A 22,750-nucleotide genomic window follows, 5' to 3' on the forward strand; every position below is an offset into this window, starting at 1 on the left:
GCCACTTGTCTGCCATGCTACACTGGGCAAATAACTTAACTGTGCCTCAGTGATCCCATCAGTAAAATGAGAATTAAGGCCGTGAGCCCCATGTGGGACAGAGATGGTGTCCAACTTGATAACCTTGTGTCTACTCCAGTGCTTAGAACAGTGTTTGGTGCACAGTAAGCACTTAACAAATACCATTGTTATCATTATTATTATTATCATTATTACTATCTGCCTGTCTCTGTGTTGAAGCTAATGTTCTTTATCATTTATGAAAACTTGGAGTCACTGAACACTAAGACCATTCCAATCCCACACGGACATTTAAAATTTTTTTTATTAAAATTTTTTTAAAATTAAAAAAATTTTTTAATAGTATTTGTTAAATACTTACTATGTACTGAGAACTGTATTTAGCGCCGAGGTGGATCCAACCAAATCGGGTTGGACACAGTGGACAAGTCCCTGTCCCACATGGGGCTCACAGTCTCAATCCCCATTTTAGAGATGCGGTAACTGAGGCCCAGAGAAGTGAAATGACTTGCCCACGGTCACCCAGTAGACAAGTGGCCGAGCTAGGATTAGCACCCACGACCTTCCGACTCCCAGGCCCGTGACCTATCCACTCCACCATGCTGCTTCTCTATGGCTCTTGAATCAAGGTAATGCCAGTCTCCCTAATGGAAACAGCTGGGCATTTTCTTTAGACCATTCCCTTCTGAGTCCGAATGGCTTGCTGCATTGTTTGAGCATCTCAGCGGTTGGAAGGGAACACTCTCCACTTGGCAGTGAAAGAGACGGTGGGACTAATTAAGATGGCATAGCGCTTTTGGCTGACTGCTTCCCTGATATTTTTCTGGCTTCCGTGCCAGGGGACGTTGGCCAGCCCAGCTGCGTGCCGACTCTAGTTGGGGGCCTTGTTGGACCTCACACAGATCGGGGAGCCAATCTGAACTCGGCGGTCTCTCTTTCGGCTGGACGTGAAGATAGAATTAGAATCACTCATCTCTTTTGAGTAATTCCTAGTCAGCATTCCATCGCCAGTTCACTCTGCCCTGGTTCTCTATTGTCCAAATGTACTGCCTTGTGAAGTGAAAGAATCTTCATTTGGCACTTAGTTTCAGAGAGATAATTTATTTTATTATCTTTCCACTCCTCTACACTGTAAGCTCACCATGGGCAGGGAATGTGTCTACTAGCTCTGTTGTATTGTACTCTCCTAAGTGTTTAGTACAGTGCTCTAATAATAATAATAATCATATTGGTATTTGTTAAGTGCTTACTATGTGCCAAGCACTGTTCTAAGCGCTGGGGTAGATACAAGGTAATCAGATTGTCCCACATGGGACTCACAGTCTTCAACCCCATTTTACAGATGAGGTAACTGAGGCACAGAGAAGTTGATAAGTGGCAGAAGCGGGATTAGAACCCACGACCTCTAACTCCCAAGCCTGTGTTCTTTCCTCTAAGCCACGCTGCATTCTACATACAATAAGCACTCAATAAATATCCCTGATTGATTGGGGTTATGAAGTTCTTATATGAACCGCTATTTTTTTTAATGGCATTTAGGAAGCGCTTACTATGTGCCTGGCACTGTACTTAGCACCGAGAAGGATACAAGTGAATCTGGTTGGATACAGTCTATTTCGCACACAGGGTCAAAGTCTTAATCACCATTTTACAGATGAGGTAACTGTTGCCTAGAGAAGTCAGGCAACTTGTCCAAGATCACACAGCAGTCATGTGGCTGAACTGGAATTAGAATCCAGGTCCCTCTGATTCCCAGGCCTATGCTCTATTCACTAGGCCATGCTGTTTCTCCATTAATCAATCATATTAGTATATGTAATCATTTGCATAGTGATCAGGCGAATAGCTGCAAAATGAATCATATAAGTGCCCAGTACAGTGCTCTGCACACAGTGAGTACTCAATAAAGCCCATTAATGAGATATCTGCAGAGCCCGGTGGCCCCGGTGGGTCAGACAATCAACCTGCTTCTGGGGAAGCAGTTAGGATACAATTTTGGAACTGAAAATAGTATGTTGACACTGACTGCCTTGTTTCTCATGAACAAAGATGGTATGACGTAGTCCACCTCAAGGCCCTGTACTAGGCTCTTGGGAGAGCACAGTAGACACTCCTCTTGGAGCTTCCAATCTGGCAAATCTGGCTCTGACTGCAGGTCATTGCTTCCAGAGAGAGGCCTATTTGGGGGTTGGTGCTGGGAAGGAAGCAGGGGTCCCCAAGGTGCCCACTGTTCTGGGACAGGAAGGAAATGCCTTCCAAAGCACCTCCCTGCAGGCTTTCCTCTGCCCTCCACCATCTCGCTCGTTCTCAGCCATTCCCCCATCCAGTCAAACCTTGGGAAATGGAGTTTTTCCTTCACCACAGACTAGTGAGTAGGCCACAGGAGTGGAAGGAAGGCAGCTATGGACTAAATGGCGAGGCAGATAGAGGATGGGCCTGGGAGTTAGAAGGTCATGGGTTCTAATCCCGGCTCTGCCACTTGTCTGCTGTGTGGCTTTGGGCATGTCACTGTACTTCTCTCTGCCTCAGTTACTTCATCTGTAAAATGGGGATTGAGATTGTGAGCCTCATATGGGCCAGGGACTGGGTCCAACCTGATTTGGTTGTATCCACCCCAGTGCTTAGTACAGTGCCACACAGGTAAGTGCTTAATACCATAAACATTATTATTATTCATTCAGTAGTATTTATTGAACGCTTACTATGTGCAGAGCACTGTACTATTGAATGAATTATTACCATCTGCTGTGTGACCCTTGTCAAATTGTTCCACTTCTCTGTGGCTTTGTTTCCTCATCTGTAAAAAAGGAGATTAAATGTCTGTTTCCCTGTCCCAACTTCGTGGGGCAGGGACTGTGTCTGGTCTGCTTATATTTATCTACCCCAATACTTAGAACAGTGTTTGGTATACAGAAAACACTTAATGAGTTCCACAGTTATTACAGTAAGCAAGTACCAAATACTCCAATTATCATTATTATTTGTAGTAGTTGTATTATTTAGTAATACAGGTTTTTATTGACTGCCCTCTGGGTGTAATGTTCAGTACTAATAACTTGCCAAAGCAACAGAAAAAGGAACAATGCATTCCGTGCCCACAGGGATCTTACGCTCATTTTCCATTGCAAGGCATATTCAGCTGCTTCTCTTGGGCAAGAGACCATCTTCCAATTCCCATTCCATTAGTTCACTCCCCTCCAAAGGACAATTTGTCATTAAAAAGTAGAAAAGGAACCGATATTCCCATCTTTCAACTTGTCTCAGGTTGGGATTTTGGCCGGAGCACTTGATGCTCACAAGTTAGAGTATACACCTCACCCCCTCCATCCCAAACCTCATATATTTCTGCTCTGGTCTGGATGCTGATTTGCCTATTGGGAAGCAGCATGACCCAGTGGAAAGATAGGGGAGCTGGGAGTCAGAGGACCTGAGTTCTAATCACAGCTCTGCCACTTGCCTGCTGTGGGCAGATCTTGGGCAAGTCACTTAACTTCTCTGTGCCTCAGTTCCTTCATCTGTAAAATGAAAAGCCAAAAGCTGTTACCATTCATTCATTCAATCAATCGTATTTATTGAGCGCTTACTGTGTGCAGAGCACTATATCAAGCACTTGGAATGTACAATTTGGCATTCATACATTCATTCAATAGTATTTATTGGGCGATTACTATGTGCAGAGCACTGTACTAAGCACTTGGAATGTATAATTTGGCAACAGATAGAGACAATCCCTGCCCATTGATGGGCTTACAGTCTAATCAGGGGAGACAGACAGACAAAAACAATAGCAATAAATAGAATCAAGGGGATGTACAACTCATTAACAAAATAAATAGGGTAATAAAAATATATACAAATGAGCAGATGAGCACAGTGCTGAGGGGAGGGGAAAGGAGAGGGTGAGGAGCAGAGGGAAATGGGGGGAAAGGGGGATTAGTTGAGGGGAGGTGGGGGGGGGGCAGAAAGCCAGCAGAGGGAGCAGAGGGAAAAGGGGAAGCTCAATCTGGGAAGGCCTCTTGGAGGAGATGAGCTCTCAGTAGGGCTTTGAAGAAGAGAAGAGATTTAGTTTGTCGGAGATGAGGCGGGAGGGCATTCCAGGACAGTGGGAGGATGTGGACCAGGGGTCGACGGTGAGATAGACGAGAATGGGGGATGGTGAGGAGGTGAGCAGCAGAGAAGCGGAGACTATGGGGTGGGCAGTAGAAAGAGAGAAGGGAGGAGAGGTAGGAGGGGGCAAGGTAATGGGGAGCCTTGAAGCCTGCAGTGAGGAGTTTTTGTTTTGTGTGGAGGTTGATAGGCAACCACTGGAGGTTTTTAAGAAGGAGAGTGACATGCCCAGAGCGTTGCTGCAGGAAGATGAGCCGGGCAGCTGAATGAAGAATAGACTGGAGTGGGGAGAGACAGGAGGAAGGGAGATCAGAAAGAAGGCTGACACAATAATCCAGCCGGTATATTACGAGAGCCTGTACCAGTAAGATAGCCATTTAGATGGAGAGGAAAGGGTGGATCTTGGAGATATTATAAAGGTGAGACCGGCATCCTTCCTGTCTCTCAGGCCCGCAACCTCGGTGTCATCTTTGACTCGTCTCTCTCGTTCACCCCAAACATTTGATCCGTGACCAAGACCTGCCGGTCTCACCTTTACAATATTGCCAAGATCCGCCCTTTCCTCTCTACCCAAATGGCTACCTTGCTGCTACGGGCTCTCGTTATATCCCGGCTAGACTACTGTGTCAGCCTTCTCTCTGACCTCCCTTCCTCCTCTCTCGCCCCGCTCCAGTCTATTCTTCACTCCGCCGCCCAGCTCATCTTCCTGCAGAAACGATCTGGGCCTGTCACTCCCCTTCTTAAACACCTCCAGTGGTTGCCTATCAACATCCGCTCAAAACAAAAACTCCTCACTCTAGGCTGCAAGGCTCTACATCACCTTGCCCCTTCCTACCTCTCCTCCCTTCTCTCTACTGCCCACTCCGCATGCTCCGCTCCTCTGCCGCCCACCTCCTCACCGTCCCTAGGTCTCTCCTATCCCGCCATCGACCCCTGGGCCACGTCCTCCCGCAGTCCTGGAATGCCCTCCCTCCTCACCTCCAACAATCTAATTCTCTTCCCCTCTTCAAATCCCTACTTAAAGCTCACCTCCTCCAAGAGACCTTCCCAGATTGAGCCCCCCTTTTTCCCTCTGTTCCCTCTAGCACCCCCTTCACCTTTCCACAGCTAAACCCTCTTCTCCCCCCTTTCCCTCCCCTCCTCCCCCTCTCCCGTCCCACCCCCTCAGCACTGTACTCGTCCGCTCAACTGTATATAACTTCATCACCCTATTTATTTTGTTTGTTTTGTTTAATGAGATTGTACATCACCCTGATTCTATTTATTGCCATTGTTTTTATGAGATGTTCTTCCCCTTGACTCTATTTATTACCACTGTTCTTGTCTGCCTGTCTCCCCGATTAGACTGTAAGCCCATCAAAGGGCAGGGACTGTCTCTATCTGTTGCTGACTTGTACATTCCAAGCGCTTAGTACAGTGCTCTGCACAAAGTAAGCGATCAATAAATATGATTGGATGAATGAATGAAAGGTCTTGGTGACGCATTGGATGTGTGGGGTGAACGAGAGTCCCGAGTCAAGGATGACACCTAGGTTGCGGGCCTGAGAGACGGGAAGGATGGCCATACCATCCACAGTGATAGGGAAGTCAGGAAGAGGACAGGGCTTGGGAGGGAAGATGAGGAGCTCAGTTTTGGACATGTTGAGTTTTAGGTGGTGGGCAGACATCCAGGTAGAGACATCCTGGAGGCAGGAGGAGATACGAGCCTGAAGGGAGGGAGAGAGGACAGGGGCAGAGATGTAGATCTGTGTATCATCTGCATAGAGATGATAGTTGAAGCCGTGAGAGCGGATGAGTTCACCGAGGGAGTGAGTGTAGATGGAGAACAGAAGAGGGCCAATAAGTGACCCTTTAGGAACTCCAACAGTTAGAGGATGGGACGGGGAGGAGGAGCCTGCGAAGGAGACCCGAGAATGAACGGCCAGAAAGATAAGAGGAGAACCGGGAGAGTACGGAGTCCGTGAAGCCAAGGTGAGATAAGGTGTGGAGGAGAAGGGGATGGTCAAAAGTGTCAAAGGCAGCTGAGAGGTCAAGGAGAATTAGGATAGAGTAGGAGCCATTGAATTTGGCAAGAAGAAGGCAACAGATAGAGACAATCCCTGCCCAACAACAGGCTCACAGTCTAGAAGGGGAAGAAAGACAACAAAACAAAACAAGTAGACAGGCATCAATACCATCAAAATAGATAAATAGAATCATAGAGATATAAACATCATTAATAAAATAGAATAATAAATATGTACAAATATACACAGGCGCTGTGGGGAGGGGAAGGGGGTAGAGCAGAGGGAGGGAGCAGGGGTGATGGGGAGGGGAGGAGGAGCAGAGGAAAAGGGGGGCTCAGTCTGGGAAAGTCTCCTGGAGGAGGAGAGCTCTCAGTAGGGCTTGAAAGAGGGGAAGAGAGTTAGTTTGGAGGATGGGAGGAGGGAGGGTATTCTAGGTCAGTGGTAGGATGTGGGCCAGGGACTGATGGCGGGACAGGCAAGAAGGAGGCACAGTGAGGAAGTTAACAGCAGAGGAGCGGAATGTGTGGGCTGGGCTGTAGAAGGAGAGAAGGGAGGTGAGGTAGGAGGGGGCACAGTGATAGAGAGCTTTGAAGCCAATAGTACGGAGTTTTGCTTCATGCGAAGGTTGATAGGCAAACACTGGAGGTTTTTGAGGAGGGGAATGACATGCCCAGAACGTTTCTGTAGAGAGATAATCCAGGCAGCGGAGTGAAGTACAGACTGAAGCGGGGAGAGACAGAAAGATGGGAGATCAGAAAGGAGGCTGATGCAATAATCCAGTCAGGTATTATGAGAGATTGTACCAGCAAGGTAGCAGTTGGGATGGAGAGTAAAGGGTGGATCTTGGCAATGTTATTAAGGTGAGACTGGCAGGTGTCGGTGACGGATTGGATGTGTGGGGTGAATGAGAGAGCAGAGTCAAGGATGACACCAAGGTTGCAGGCCTGTGAGACAAGAAGGATGGTAGTGCTGTCCACAGTGACGGGGAAGTCAGGGAAAGGACATGGTTTGGGAGGGAAGATAAGGAGCTCAGTCTTGAAAATGGACATGTTATCCCTTCTAGGTATACTGTGAACCTCATATCGGACCTGATTATCTTGTTTCTACACCAGTGTTTAGTTCAATGTGTGGCACATAGTAAGTGCCTAACAAATATTAATCCATCATATTTACAATGCTTACGGTGCTTGCTAAGCACTTACTATGTACCAAGCACTGATCTAAGTGCCGGAGTAGATACAAGTCAATCTGGTTGGATGCAGTCCCTGTCCCACACGGGGCTCACACTCTTAATCCCCATTTTACAAATGAGGTAACTGAGGCCTAGAGAAGTGAAATGGCTTGCTCAAGGTCACACAGCAGACATGTGGCGGAGGCAGGATTAGAACACAGGTCCTTCTGACTCCCAGATGTGTGTTCTTTCTGCTAAGCCACGATGCTTCTCATTGAGTGCTTACTATGTGTAGGGCATTGTATTAAGTGCTTGGAAAAGTATAACACAACAATATTACAGACCCATTCCCTGCCCAACATCACAATCATTATTATTTTTTGTGTCGCCAAAATTCACAGAGAGGGGCCAGTAGCACCTGACCCCTTGTAGCAGCGGCTCTCCAATCCAGGAAGTCTGGAAGGGAAAAACCAAGGGAAGTCCATCTACCGGGCTCTCCAAACTGAAAGTGGCGACTCACGCCTCCAATGACTCAGGCTTCTCAGTCAAAATAAAACTGAATGAAGAGAGTCCGTGGACAGCCTACTTTTGTGGATTGACTCTTTTTAGTAAACTAATCCTTAGAAGCCAAAATAGATTTGAGTGAGGCATATATCATTGTCCTTCGAAATCAAAGACAGCACTGTAGGTGAAGTTAACCTATCAGCGAGCATGTGGCTGAAAAGGTCAGTGGAGGATCCATAGTTCCGGCCACATTGAGCACAGAGAAAGGCTGTCCCTTGTACTATTGCTTGGTTTAATGTTTGCAGCGCTTGTGGTGCTGTTTTCTCTTTTGCCGCCTTGTCTCTCATTCCTACTCGAGTGAGGTAATGCAGAAGCCTCAGTCTAGGGAAGAGAAACTGTTCCAACAGAAGGCTTCAGGGAAATAACCAGAACAAACAAAATTGATTCAGCAAAATCTCGAATATCCAGGGGTAAATAAGATGGAGAGAACTTTGGAAGATCAGAAACTTGGATAATGAGAAACAAGGGTGCCGTTCTCCAGTTTACTGGGAAACATAAGCAGGCTATAATGTGCTGTGGTAGCAAGATGCTATTGACAAGAAAGTGGTTCTCTGGAAGCCGCCCCAGCTGGGGAGAACCACACTCCTGCTCTCTACCTCATCTTTTGCCAGAACTATTTTCATCTTGGAGAATACCAAACTGAGGATCCTTGAGGCTTGGGTCACTCAGGTTCTGCTAAGGTTCATCGAGTCAGAACAAGGAAGGAATGGGTAAAATTCAGCCAGGGAACAGTGACAACGGCAAATAATAAAAATAAATACATGACTGTTCTTCCAGGTCCGGGCATAATGTTTGGGGAGAATTGGTCAATCAGTGGTATTTACTGAATGTCTCCTGAGCACCAAGCAGTGCACACTAAAGATAGCATAAGTGACGTAAATCACTGGATCCCTGCCCACAGAAGTTTAGAGTATAGCCACTAATTTTTATGGTATTTGTTAGGTGCTTACTATGTGCCAGGCACAGTACTAATTGCTGGGGTATATACAAACTAATCAGTTTGGACACAGTCCATCTCCTACCTGGGGCTCACAATGTTATTCCCGATTTACAAATAAGGTAACTGAGGCCCAGAGAAGTAAAATGACTTGCCCAAGGTCAGACAGCAGGCAAGTGGCAGAGCTGGGACTAGAACCGTGGTCCTTATGACTCCCAGGCCCATGCTTTATCCACTCAGTCACGCTGCTTCACTAGTCCCGGCCCTGCTAACATTGCATAGACAGATTTTAAAGGACTCAACTTCAGCTTTAGGAGCTGGGCAGCCTGACTCTTCCTCAGCATCAGTGAAAAATAGTTAATTCTCCTCCAAAACATGTGGAACTCTGCATTTTGAATAGCTTGTAACTAAAGAATTAGAGGAAGTTCTTCTGACGATGCACATCTGCCTAGATAAAACAGGATGTAATGTTAAAAGAAATGATTGTGTAAATATGTGACACTGCTTAAAGTGTGGTTATTATAATGACAGTTTTCAACAAGAAAGTCACTCCTGCATTTTAGGAGAGCAATCTGTAATTCAATCTGTGATTTATGTTTGTGCCTGATATTCATGCTAGGCTGTAAGAACCTTGAGGGCAGGGAAAATGTCTGCTAACTTCTACTGTATGCACCCAAGTGCTTAGAATAATTCACGCATACTAAGTGCATAGTAAACATGATTGATTGACTACCTGAAGTCATATCCGTTACTAATCAATAAACCAATAGATTAATGGTAATTATTGAGAACTTACAGTGTGCAGAGAACTATCGTAGGTACTTGGGAAAGTACAATAGAGTAAGTAGAAACATCCTTGCCCTCAAAAATGGGACATGAATGTCTGATCCAATTACCTCGGATCTATACTAGTGCTTTGCACATATTATTCGCTTAACAAATACAGGGCAATTATAGTAAATGCTTAACAATACCACACTATTATTACCAATATTGTTTAGTAGTAAAGGTTTTGATTGATCACCCCTTGGATGTATTGCTCTGTACTAAGTGTTGGGAAAGTGCATTTATTATTATTATTACTGCTACTACTTTTTCTAATAATGATATTTGTTAAGTGCTTACTATGTGCCCAGCATTGTACCAAGCTCTGGGGTAGATGCACATTATTCCAGTCAGTAACAATCCCTGTCCCATATGGCGCTCACAGCATATAGAAGAGGGAAAATGGGCACTGAATCCCATTTTTACAGTTAAGGAAACTGAGGCACAGAGTAGTGAAGTGACTTGTTCAGAGTCACACAGCAGGCAAGTGACAAAGTTGGGATGAGAAATCGGGTTCTCTGACTCTCAGGCCTGTGCTCTTTCCACCCAGCAATATTGCTGGCTTGATTAAATTCAACAACTATTGGCTCACCCTTGCCACAGTAGTAATAGACAAACATTAATGTGCTCAGTTCTGCCTGGGTTTTTGATCCTTGGACTTTAGGAGGCTTGTCAGAGGTGCCATACAAGTGATCCATCCACTTCCAGCCATGGTAGTGTGTAGGGGAAAGTAGAGGGCAGTCACATGTGATCAGCAGGAAAAATTATACTGAAGCAACCCACCACCACCAAACTCGGGCTTTACTGAATCTACTGAAACTCAGGACCCTCTTTAAGAAATGTGGGGTATTGGTGGTTTAATAAGACTGCACATATAAAACGTCTCTAGCTGCACTTGAGGGAGTCTCCGATGGTCTGTGTCACCTTAAAAGGATCTGGATTCTAATCCCCTTTTCTCAGTGGCAAACTGAGTTCATGCACACACTACCTTTTCCCAGACTGCAAGGGGAATTCCAGGGAGATTTCTGTGAAGATGAGCCATTTGACTCACATAGTAATCTGCTTTCAAATGCTTCATCTTGTTTTTGTTCTATTTTGTTTTTTAATGGTACTTATTAAGCACTTACTTTGTGCCAGGCACCATACTAAGCGCTGGAGTAAATATAAGATAATCAGGTTGGACACAATCGTGGTTCCACAGGGAGTTCACAGTGTAAGGAGGAGGGAGAACAGGTATTAGGTGCCCATTTCACAAGTGACGCTATGCATCTTGTTATATGTCAAGTTTGGAGGGAAAGAAACATGTCCTTTCCATCTTGCTTCTTAGACAAACTTCTCCACCTGATAAGCAATATTAACAACAAGATTTCTAACATCCTTTTCTCCCCACTTCTCTATTCCATAGCTCTGAAGTTCACCAGGGAGTAATTTTCAAATACACTACAGAGGATTTGGATGGGAACAGAATTTCCCAAGAGAAAAATAGAACAAGGAAACAACTGAATGTCCTATATTAGTTCAGAATGCTTTGTTCCAAAGAGGAGAGAGAGCAAAGAAATCCATGAATTAGTTAATTAAGGAAGCCACAGAAATGATTAAAGTTTTGGAAAATAAACCCTAAGAGAAAAAGTGAAAAATAATTATTTAACCTCTTGCACATTGATTTTCCTTAGAGGTATTGCAGTAATAAGAAGAAACAGCATAAAACCATGGATGCTTTTTGGCTTAAGTGTTTAAGTGTTTGGATCTCAACCTCTCAAAATAAGCAAACACCAGGTGACCCTGTGTGGCCTAGTAGATAGAGCACAGGTCTGGGAATCAGAAGAAACTGGGTTCTAAACCCAGCTCTGTCACTTATCTGCTGTGTGACCTTGGGCAAGTCACTTAACTTCTCTGGGCCTCAGTTAGTTACCTCATCTGTCAAATGGGGATTAAAACTGTGAGCCCCATGTGAGGCAAGCTGATTACCTGATTACTGTATCTACCCCAGTGCTTAGTACAGTCCCTAGCACATATTAAGCACTTAACAAATACCAGAAAAAAAAAGAAAGAAACCTTGTATAATAATGGTATTTGCTAAGCACTTATCACGTGCTAAGCATTGTTCTAAGCGCTGGGGTAGATACAGATAATCAGGTTGCCCCACATGGGGCTCACAGTCTTAATCCTCATTTGACAGATGAGGTAACTAATTGAGGCCCAGAGAAGTGCAGTGACTTGCCCAAGGTTACACAGCAGACAAGTGCCAGAGTCTGGATTAGAACCCATGACCTCTGACTCTCAAACCTGTGCTCTTGCCACTAAGACACGCTACTTTACAAGTAAGTCAGTGCTCATATTGAGCACAGCTTCTCAAGGCATGGGCTTCAAAGGCCAAAATATTTCTATACCTGAATCAGGATACAGATTTTAGTAATGACATTTTCAGAATTGGTACTTTTTATCCATAGTTTTCTAAAATTCCAATAAAATGCACACCATTAAGATTGTTTTAATGGAAACATATTCACATTGGTTTAGAATAGTGAAGTAAAATTAGTCAGGTTGTGACTTACCCTGGAGCACGATTTTCAGAAATTTAGAATGAAAAATCAATCAATCAGTAGGATTTACTGAGGGCCAACCATGAGCTCCTACTAAGGCACTTGGGAGAGTAAATTAGAGAGACAAGATCCCTGCCCTTTCTAAGGGGAGTCGATACAATGCCTCCCTTTTCCTTCTTATTCCCTTAAATCATGTGAAACACTGGGTAAAGAAAAAAGTGCTTTTAATTCAAATAGATAAAATATTTTTCCAGACCCTTGTAAAGTAGTCCATGCCTAGAGAATGATGCCTTCAAGGTCAGTATATAATCAATAAAGTACACATCAATCATATTCACTCAGCACTTACTAACAATTAATAATAATGATTATGGTACTTATGTGCTACTATATGCCAAACACTGTTGTAAACATGGGGTAGATACAAGTTAAGCAGGTTGGACACAGTCCCTGTCCCACATGGGGCTCACACTCATCCCCATTTTACAGATGAGGTAACTGAGGCACAGAGAAGTTAAATAACTTGGACAAGGTCACACAGTAGACAAGTGGCAGAGCCAGGATTAGACCCAGGCCTGTCCTCTATCCACTAAGCCAGCTCTGTACTAAATGCTTATTGTCAAATTCCAAAAAAATAAAATGAGATTCTAAGACTTGGTTACGCTCACAGATATGTATTAGAATTCGAATTTGAATCTTAGAATTAATTTTCTAAAGGTGAAAGCATTTCAACTTATACTAGCACCCACTCAAGCCTCCCCGATTGTAACCACCCACTGCATTTAGCTAACACCTACTCTGTGCAGAGTGCTGGGTGCTCGGAGAATATAAGGCTGAAATATCTTTCTTCACCTCTCAGGGTGGCACCTGGAGAGTTTCCAGTACTCTACCAGTCTTGACTATGGTAGGGAGAGTCAAGCAGAGGCCTACCTATTCCATTCCTAGCTTGGCCTGTGGCTAGCAAGTGGGAGGCAATCTGCTACAATCAGCTGAGCAGCAGCGGCACGGGAAAGAGAGTCAAGGGTGGAGACTCAGGTTTACTGTATGGAAGGACGCAATGGTAAACCGCTCCTGGATTTTTACCAAGAAACCTCTCTGGATCCACAACCAGAACAATTGCAGATGGAGGTGGGACGTTCTGGGAGAGATGTGTCCACGGTGTTGCTGTGTGTCGGAGATGATTCGACAGCGTATGACAACAACAATATCCTTCTGGGAAGGGATTATGTATTATAATAATAATAATTATGGTATTTGTTAAGAGAAGTGAAGTGACTTGCCCAAGATCACAGAGCAGACAAATGGTGGAACTGGGATTAGAACCCATGACCTTCTGACTCTCAGGCCCAGGCTCTATGCACTAGGTCATTTCTGCTTCCCATGCTGCTTCTGTTATATTGTACTCTCCCAAAAGCTCAGTACAGTGGTCTGCACACAGTAAGCATTCAATAAATACCATTGATTTTTTGATTGATAAGGCAAGTGTAAGCAGAATTCATTCAATTCATTCAATCGTATTTATCGAGCACTTACTGTGTACAGAACACTGTACTAAGTGCTTGGAAAGTACAATTCAGCAACAAAGAGAGACAATCCTTGCCCACATGGGCTTATAATTTAGAAGGGGGGACACAGACACCAAACAAGTAAACAGGCATCGATAGCATCAATATAAAGAAATAGGGATGCAGCATGGCTCAGTGGAAAGAGCCTGGGCTTCGGAGTCAGAGGTCATGGGTTCGACTCCCGACTCTGCCACTCGTCAGCTGTGTGACTGTGGGCAAGTCACGTAACTTCTCTGTGCCTCAGTTACCTCATCTGTTAAATGGGGATTAACTGTGAGCCTCACGTGGCACGACCTGATTACCCTGTATCTCCCTCAGTGCTTAGAACAGTGCTCTGCACATAGTAAGCACTTAATAAATACCAATATTAAAGAAATAGAATTGAAGATATATACATAGCAAAAGAAGTATACAGGCATTAATATAAATATATAGAATTATACATAGGTACACATATTCACAAGTGTTGTGGGGCAGGGAGAATGGTAGAGCAAAGGGAGTGAGTCAGGGTGATGGGGAGAAGGAGCTGAGAAAAAGGGGCACTTAGTCTGGGAAGTCCTCTTGGAGGAGGTGAGCCTTTGGTAGGGCTTTGAAGGGGCAAGTGTGATTGTTTGGCGGATGTGAGGAGAGAGGACATTCCAGGACAGTGGTAGGATGTGGGCTAGAAGTCAACAGTGGGACAGGTGAGAAGGAGACACAGTGAGAAGGTTAGCACCAGAAGAGCAGAGTGTGCTGACAGGGATACAGAAGGAGAGACGGGAGGTGAGGTAAGAAGGGGCAAGGTGATGGACAGCTTTGAAGCCAATAGTGAGGAGTTTTTGCTTGATACAGAGGTTAATAGGCAACCACCCACTGGAGATTTTTGAGGAGGGGAGTGACATACCCAGAAATTTCTGTAGAAAGATAATCTGGGCAGCAGAGTGAAGCATAGACTGACAAAGACAAACATGCCTAGTAGAACGAGCACAAGTCTCGGAGTCAGAGGACCTGGTTTCTAATCTAGGCTCTGTAACTTCTCTGCTCTGTGACCCTGGGTAAGTCACTTAATTTTGTACCTCAGGAACCACATCTTTAAAATGGAGATTAAGACTGTGAGCCCTATGTGAGACATGGACTGGGTCCAACCTAATTAGCTTATACCTACCCCAATTCTATCCCATCCTGTCTCACAAACCATAACCTTGGTATTATCCTTGATTCCTCTCTCTCATTCAACCCACATATTCAGTCCACCAAATCCTGTTGGTCCCACCTTCGCAACAACACTAAAACCTTCCCTTTTCTCTCCATCCAAATTGTTACCACGTTTCTTATCCTATCCCACCTGTATTACTGCATTGGTCTTCTTGCTGACCTCCCAGCTTCCTGTCTCTTCCCAAGTCAGTCTATTCTTCACTCTGCTGCCTGGATTATTTTTCTACAGAAACGTTCTGGGCATGTCACCCTCTTCCTCAAAAATCTCCTGCGGTTACCTATAAACCTCTGAATCAAGCAAAAACTCCTCACTATTGGCTTCAAAGCTCTCCATCACCTTGCTCCCTCTTACCTCACACTCCCTTCTCTCCTTCTACAACCTAGCCCACACACTTCACTCCTCTAGTGCTAATTTTCTCACTACGCCTCAATCTTGCCTGTCTCTACACCAACCCCTGGCCCACATCCTACATCTGGCTTGGAACTCCCTCTCTCCTCAAATCCAACAGACAGTTAATCTCCCCTTCTTCAAAGCCTTATTGAAGGCACATCTCCTCCAAGAGGGCTTCCCAGACTAAGCCCCACTTTACCTCATCTCCCTCTCCCTTCTGCATCATCCTGACTTGCTCTCTTTGCTCTTCCCCTCCTCCCAGCCCCACAGAACTTATGTACATATCTATAATTTCATTGATTTGTATTGTTGTCTGCCTCCCCACTTCTAGACTGTAAACTCGTTGTGGGCAGGGAAGGTCACTGTTGACTGTTGTATTGTACTTCCCCAAATATATAGCACAGTGCTCTGCACCCAATAAGTGTTCAATAAATATGACTGAATGAATAAATGAATGAACAGTACAGTGCTTGGCACATAGTAAGCACTTAACAAATGCCATAAAAACAAAAAAATGAGTAAAAGATGTGGTCAGTGCTGCTCTAAAGGAATTTATTCTAGGAAATAAGTTAGGAACTTTTAAGATATTGAGTCACAGGGAGGGTACGTGACCTGCCTAATGACACAGAGCAAGTGAAAATCATAGCGCTAAAACCCAAGGGTCCCGACTCCAGTGCTCCAATCAATCAATGATATTCATTGTAGATACTGTGGGCAGACCCCTGAACTAAGTGCTTAAGAGAGTCCAGTATCCCACAGTTGGTAGATATGTTCTCTGCCTGCCAAGAATTTGCAGTCTTGAGGGGGAAATCGACATTAACATTCAATAAATAAAATATGGATCTCTACACATCTCAAGTCTGTGTGACTGAGGGTGGGGTGAATATCGGGTGGTGATGCTCTAAATGGCATCACCTGTTGGTATGGATAGGAACTTGATAATCACAGATAGGACATTCATTTAAGTGCATGCTCACTTTTACTCTCACATCAATCTGCTATTCAAGAGATAGTTTGCTCTCCCAGGATCATACAGCTATTTTTGATAAATGAAAAAAAAGAGAATACTTGATAAGAAAAGCTAATACAATTCATAAAAACAAAGATTAGACCTCAAAACCAACAATTTCTCTAGGGGTAGGATTTTTAAAAGAGACAAATGGGTGGAAATCTATCCAGATTTCAGTAACTCTCCTTCTACCCTACAGAACGGTTAGCTATCGTCAGTCTGTGTAATGTAAGACATCATTTCAACCTACCAGAAGACATCATTTCAACCTACCAGACACCCTGGGAAGGTTGTCAAGTTCCTAAGGGTTGCTAATGCCTTCTATGAAGGTAAGTTACCATAGGATCCTGAGTGGGCAGAATGATGTTGCATAGGCAGTAGTCAGAAAAGTGCAATTGCTGGAGAAAAGCAGAGAGTAGAGGAAGTTTCAGGAAGTGATTATCTGAGGAGCAATTCTGCTGTCTGTGGGCCCTGAATACAATTTCAGAAAATGGGTTTCCAGGAAAGAGGAGAGACCTGATTGCATTTGCTACAAGTGAAGTTAGAAAATTTGGTCCTTGGAGGCATACCAGAGGGCCAAAGTTGGAGTGGGTGAATTGGATGGCAAGGTAAGGGGGCAATGACCACGCCCTTCCTTCCTTGGGAGAGCCCTCTATCTCTGAATCTTTGGGGTCCCCTAACCTTCAGTGCTTCGAACAATCCATCGCCATTACTTATGTGAGCTCCATATGGGCAGGGAATGTGTCTACCAACTCTGTTATACCCTACTCTCCCAAGTATTTAGTAATAATAATAATGATAATAATTGTGGCATTTGTTAAGTGCTTACTATATTGTACTGCTTAGTACGGTATTCTGTACACAATAAGCACTCAAAAAATACCATCGATTGATTGGGTGCATACTCTGTGCAGAGCACTGAATTAAGTCAGAGAAGAAGCGTGGCTCAGTGGAAAGAGCATGGGCTTGGGAGTCAGAGGTCATGGGTTCTAATCCCAGCTCTACCGCTTGCCAGCTGTGTGACTTTGGGCAACTCCCTTAACTTCTCTGTGCCTCAGTTACCTCATCTGTAAAATGGGGATTAAGACTGCTGGTGCCACATGGAATAACCTGATCAACCTGTATCCCCCAGGGCTTAGAACAGTGCTTTGCACATAGTAAGCACTTAACAAATACCACCATTATTATTATTATTAGGTGCTCAGGAAAGTACACCAGAAGGAAAAGGTATGGTCCCTGCCCTCAAGGTGCTGGCAAAGAGCCTCCACTGTCTGACACCATCTGGACCTGACACCAGGACAGGAAGATGGGCCAATGAGATAAAAGTCCCTTGGGGCATACATGACCTCCAGCCATTACACCATCAAGCCAGGTACTGGGGTTGGGGAGGGGTGTTGGCAAAATCCTCATCTCCCAATATCTCCTGTGACCTAGGGCCAACGTTTCTCTATTCAAATTGTTTTACCAAAAGTCACACCCTGAATTAAGCAGAACACCAATGAAATCTGCAGCAGTCTCTCAATTAGCAATATTGTCCCATCCAATCGTCACCTTGAAGATTACCATGCTCTCTTGCTGAGGACAAAATGAGGCTCAGCTTGTCACAACAACTACAAACCTGTGTGACCTCTGCCGATTCTAGCTTTTAATGGAATTAGTGCCATTAGCAAGGCATTTGAGTGGAAGGACTGACTGTCAGATTGATTCATTGCTTAACTGTATTTCTAGTTCATTCTCACTGAACCCCTCTATACAGCTGAACTTTTCTCTGCAAACTGGTTTCAGGCTAAAAATCCTCATAGAAACAGGCCAACAGGGGAAAAAACTATGAGGTGTTCAAAATTTGAAATTCGGCCAAAAGCTGGGGAGCCTAGAAAATTAGTGTTTGGCTCATTTACTGGCTATTCATATGTGTAAATCTACTCAATCTCCTCGGTCATTCATTCATTCAAATCTATTTATTGAGTACTTACTGTGTGGAGAGCACTGTACTAAGCGTTTGGGAGAGTACAATACAACGGTAAACTAACACATTCCCTTCCCACAGTGAGTTTAAAGTCTAGGGGGGAGACAGTTATTAATACTAATAAATAAAATTACAGAGTTCTATCTGGTAGAGCTGAAAATCTTGTCAGCAAATCCCGAGGGGGCTTCTCAACTCCCTTTCTCCCAATCAGGTTGTTATTATTATTATTAATAGTAACAGTAATAATATTTGTTAAGGACTTAACATGTTCTAAGCACTGAACTGAGCAGTGGAGCTCACAGTCTAAGGGGGAGAGAGAATAGGAATTTAATCTCCATTTGAGGAAATTGAGGCACAGAGAAGTTGTGACCTTGGGCAAATCTCTTACCTTTTTGTGTCTCAGTAACTTCATCTGTAACATGGGGATTAAAGCTGTGAGCCCCATGTGGGAAGGGGACTATATCCAACTTGGTTATCTTGTATTTACCCCAGCACTTAGTACAGTGCCTGGAACATAGAAAGTTCTTAACAAATACCAGAAAAAAAGTGACTGCACACACTGAATGCTTAATTACTGCTGATATTATTGATGCTGATTCATTTTTGATTTTTTGATTACCAAAATAATGAATGGCATCTGATAAGCACTTAACCCGTGTCAGGCACTGTACTAAGCACTAGGGTGGATACAAGCAAATGGGGTTGAACACAGTTCCTGTCCCACATGGGGCTCACAATCTTAACCCCCATTTTATAGATGAGGTAACTGAGGAACAGAGAAGTAAAGTGACATGCCCAAGGTCACACAGCAGACAAGCGGCAGAGCCGGGATTAGAACCCAGGTTCCTCTGACTCCCAGGCCCATGCTCTACCCACTAGGCCTTGCTGCTACCCCCTAAAAACAAGCATCCAATGAAAGGACATCCTAGGTGTCCTTGTGAGAAGAGGTCAGCCCAGGAGTACCATTCAGAGGTGGACAGAGGAAAAGACTTGACAATTCAGAAGGCCACCCCAGGCCAGATTCCACTGATATTAGCTCTCGGAACCTTGGGGCATCAGATTTTTTAGAGTGGGTCTGCCATTTGGCGATCAGTTCTTAGAGGACATTCACATTTTTGTCGTGAAAGATAAACATGCTTAGTAAAAGATGGTTTCGAATGCTGCAGAACAAACTGACCTGTAATTCATTTTAGTGTCTGCCTCTCCCATCAGATGGTAAGCTCTTTGAGGGCAGCCATCTTTTCTACTAACTCTATTATACTCTCCCAAATGCTTAGTATTGTGCTCTGCACACAGTAGACTAAATGATCCTTGAGGGCAGTGATCATGTTTATTAACTCTATTGTACTCTCCTAAGCATTTAAAGTAATGCACTCGGTAAATAATATTAATTGTATACTATTAATTGTTAACTTTCACCTACAATCTGTAGTTCCCTCTCAGGGTTACACCTGGAGAGTTTCCAGTATCAGTCTTGACTATGGGAGGGAGAGTCAAGCAGAGGCTTATCCATTCCATTCCTAGATTGGGAAGTGGCTAGTGAGTGGAAGGCAATCTGCCACAAGTCAAAACTCACCCGTGCCCGGCAGCAGCGGAGATTCGAGTTTACTGTTTGGAAGGCAGCAAAGGTAAACCACTTCCATATTTTTACCAAGAAAACTCTATGGATCCACCACCAGAATGACTGCAGATGGAGGTGGGATATTCTGGGAGAGATGTGTCCATGGTGTCGCTGTGGATTGGAGACAACTCGACAGCATAAGACAAGACAATCTGTAATCGGCCTTGCATCTTGTGTCTTGGTCTGCAAGTGCACCTCAGAGCAAAGGTGAAGAAGGGACTGAGCTGAGACTCAGTGGTCATTCTCTACAGAAAGAAGACTTAAGACAAATGAACTGATAGGAGCACAGACCATCTGGTCCTTGCTAATTAGGTGAGTGATTTTAAAGTAAAGGAAGGGGTTTTTAAAGTCCATGGATGTGTTTGCATATAAATATGTATAATAGACGTATTTATATAGGTAGAGATTTATTTTTTCACATTAGGTTGCGTGTGGGTTGCTCCATGTGTGAGAGCTAGCCGCTATTAAGAAGACAGGGGGATTCTGGGAAAATCTTCAGTGATGCAGCACTACTACCATTTGTTTGTTGGGTGATCTTGGGCAAGTCACTGAACTTCTTTGCACATCAGTTTCCTCATCTTGTAAAATGGGAATTCGAAACCTGTTTAGAAGCCTGTGAGCCCCATGTGGGATAGGGACTGTATTTGACCTGATTAACGCATATCTACTCCAGTAGCAAGAGCACGGGCTCAGGAATCAGAATACGCAGGTTCTAATCCCAGTTCTGCCTACTGTCTGCCTTGTGACCTTGGGGAAGCCACTTTACTTCTCTGTGCCTCAGATACCTCATCTGTAAAATGGGGAATGAGACTGTGCGCACCATATGGGACAGGGACTGTGTTCAGCCTGATTGCCCTGTATCTACCCTCGTGCTTAGAACAGTGTGTGGCACATAGTAAAGGCTTAACAAGTACCATCATTATTATTATTACAGTGCTTGGCACATAATAATTGCTTAACAAATACCATTATTATTATTATGATTATCATTATTATTAGGAACAATCTAAATGGAACAACCTACATGGAACAACAATGAACATATGAAGCCTCGTATCCATCACCAGCAATAGCCAGTATGTCAGCACAGAGCTCCAAAAAATTATTTAAAGCTTTTAGTCTACTATAGACATAATGGGAAGCATAATGTTCTTAATATCTCATTATAAATCTGGGAGAATGTGAAATGGTATCAAAAGGACATAACGTCACCTACCTAAAAAAAAGAGGGAAGGAGAATTTCATTTAAATTTTATATTTTCTAAGCAGTGTATATTTTGGAAAGTGCAAGACCTTTATCAAAATGCAAATCATAGATGATTGTGGCTTCTAGTGAGCATTCCCTGATTAAATTTCACAGTCCCTGGTCATATGATCTCCAGAGTCATCCTCAGCACTTATTATACATAAACACCAACACTCAAATATACGCAGCTTTCCTTAGAACTGAAGTTCACAGAATAGGGATGTGTACACTATACTTATTTATTCATTTTGCCAATTTATTCACCTTTCTACACTCTGGCTTTCATCTGTATATCTTCCCTTTGGTCCCTCTATTTATAAAGAATGTGAGTCAACTTGTCTCCCCCATTAGATTATAAACTCCTTGAGGGCAGGGATCAGGCCTTTTTCTTCCACTAGACTCTCCTTGCTGCTTAGTATAGTACTTGGTGCACAATAAACACTACTGATAATGAGAGATCACACACCCAGAGGGAATTTCAATGCTGGATGTGGCCAGAGCTGCCCCTGACATTGGGCAGCAAGCCCAATATAGGAGGTCTGAGTGGGGGGTGGCGGGGGAAGAGGGTCGATTGTGTGCCCCAAGGATTTCTGGGTTGTGTAATTCTAGTAAGGCTGTCCAATCAAGCAGGTGACTTTACCTGGACTACAACTCTCAGAAATGCTTGAGATAGCAGTGTGGAGCTCCTGGAGCAAGGCCCTGGGTCCCTGCCCTTCCAAGAAAGTTCCCCCTACATGAGACAGTGGTAGGGAGAATGGTGGCAATGGAGGGGTCACTGTGTGGTGGATGGGACAAAAAACAAAGAAACCCAGGCCATTGAAGGAGGAGCCAGGTAGGCCTCCTGATACTGCCCAAAGGGCTCTAAAGCCCTCCAGCTTTTCCCTTCTAGGAAAGTGATAGAACTCTCCCCCATTTCAAAGCCTAACTGAAGGCACATCTCTTCCAAGAGGCTTTCCCAGACTAAGCCCCACTTATCCTCATCTCCCACTCTCTTCTGCATCACCCTGTCTTGCTCCCTTTGCTCTTCCCCCCTCCCAGCCCGACAGCATACATATTATCTGTGATTTCATTTATTTGTTTTGATGTCTGTCTCCCCCCTCTAAACTGTAAGCTCGTTGTGGGCAGGGAATGTCATTGTTTATTGTGTTGGACTTTCCCAAGTGCTTAGTACAGTGCTCTGCACAAAGTAAGAGCTCAATAAATACTATTGAATGAATGAATTTGGGGGCCCTACCAAGTGAACTCCAGCCATCCCCAATCCGAGGTTGGCTGCCAGAAGACGGGAGCGATCTGAACTTTATTCCTTTCCTTCATGATCCCACCTCACCAACATAGGGAGGCAAGGACCATAGATCTCTAAATGGGGTTTACAAATTTAAAAGATTTTTCTCAATTTGATTAGGTAGCAAATAGAAGAGAATTCCAATCCAAAATGCCTTTCCACTTCCTCTATGGCTTTTCCCTTTTCCACTTTTCCATAAGCTTCCTTGTCCATACATTCCTCTGGTCCTAGCTTCTCTTCTTCTCCTGGGGAAGTACAGGCTTCAGATTCATACCCTCCAGTTATTATCCCTTGGGATTTTC

General features: G+C 44.2%; 1 protein-coding gene and 1 non-coding gene across 4 annotated transcripts in view; one reads left to right on the plus strand and one right to left on the minus strand.

Moving 5' to 3' along the window:
- Window positions 1–22,750, minus strand: part of LRRC7 (leucine rich repeat containing 7) — a 551,725-nt gene that overhangs the window by 481,561 nt on the left and 47,414 nt on the right. The window lies entirely within an intron of this gene.
- LOC114811739 lies at window positions 13,024–13,161 on the plus strand. Its single transcript, XR_003759435.1, has one exon. It is a non-coding gene; the product is annotated as a small nucleolar RNA SNORA7 (small nucleolar RNA).

Source organism: Ornithorhynchus anatinus, chromosome 4 (genome assembly GCF_004115215.2).
Source record: "Ornithorhynchus anatinus isolate Pmale09 chromosome 4, mOrnAna1.pri.v4, whole genome shotgun sequence".
In the NCBI taxonomy this organism is placed as follows: domain Eukaryota; kingdom Metazoa; phylum Chordata; class Mammalia; order Monotremata; family Ornithorhynchidae; genus Ornithorhynchus; species Ornithorhynchus anatinus.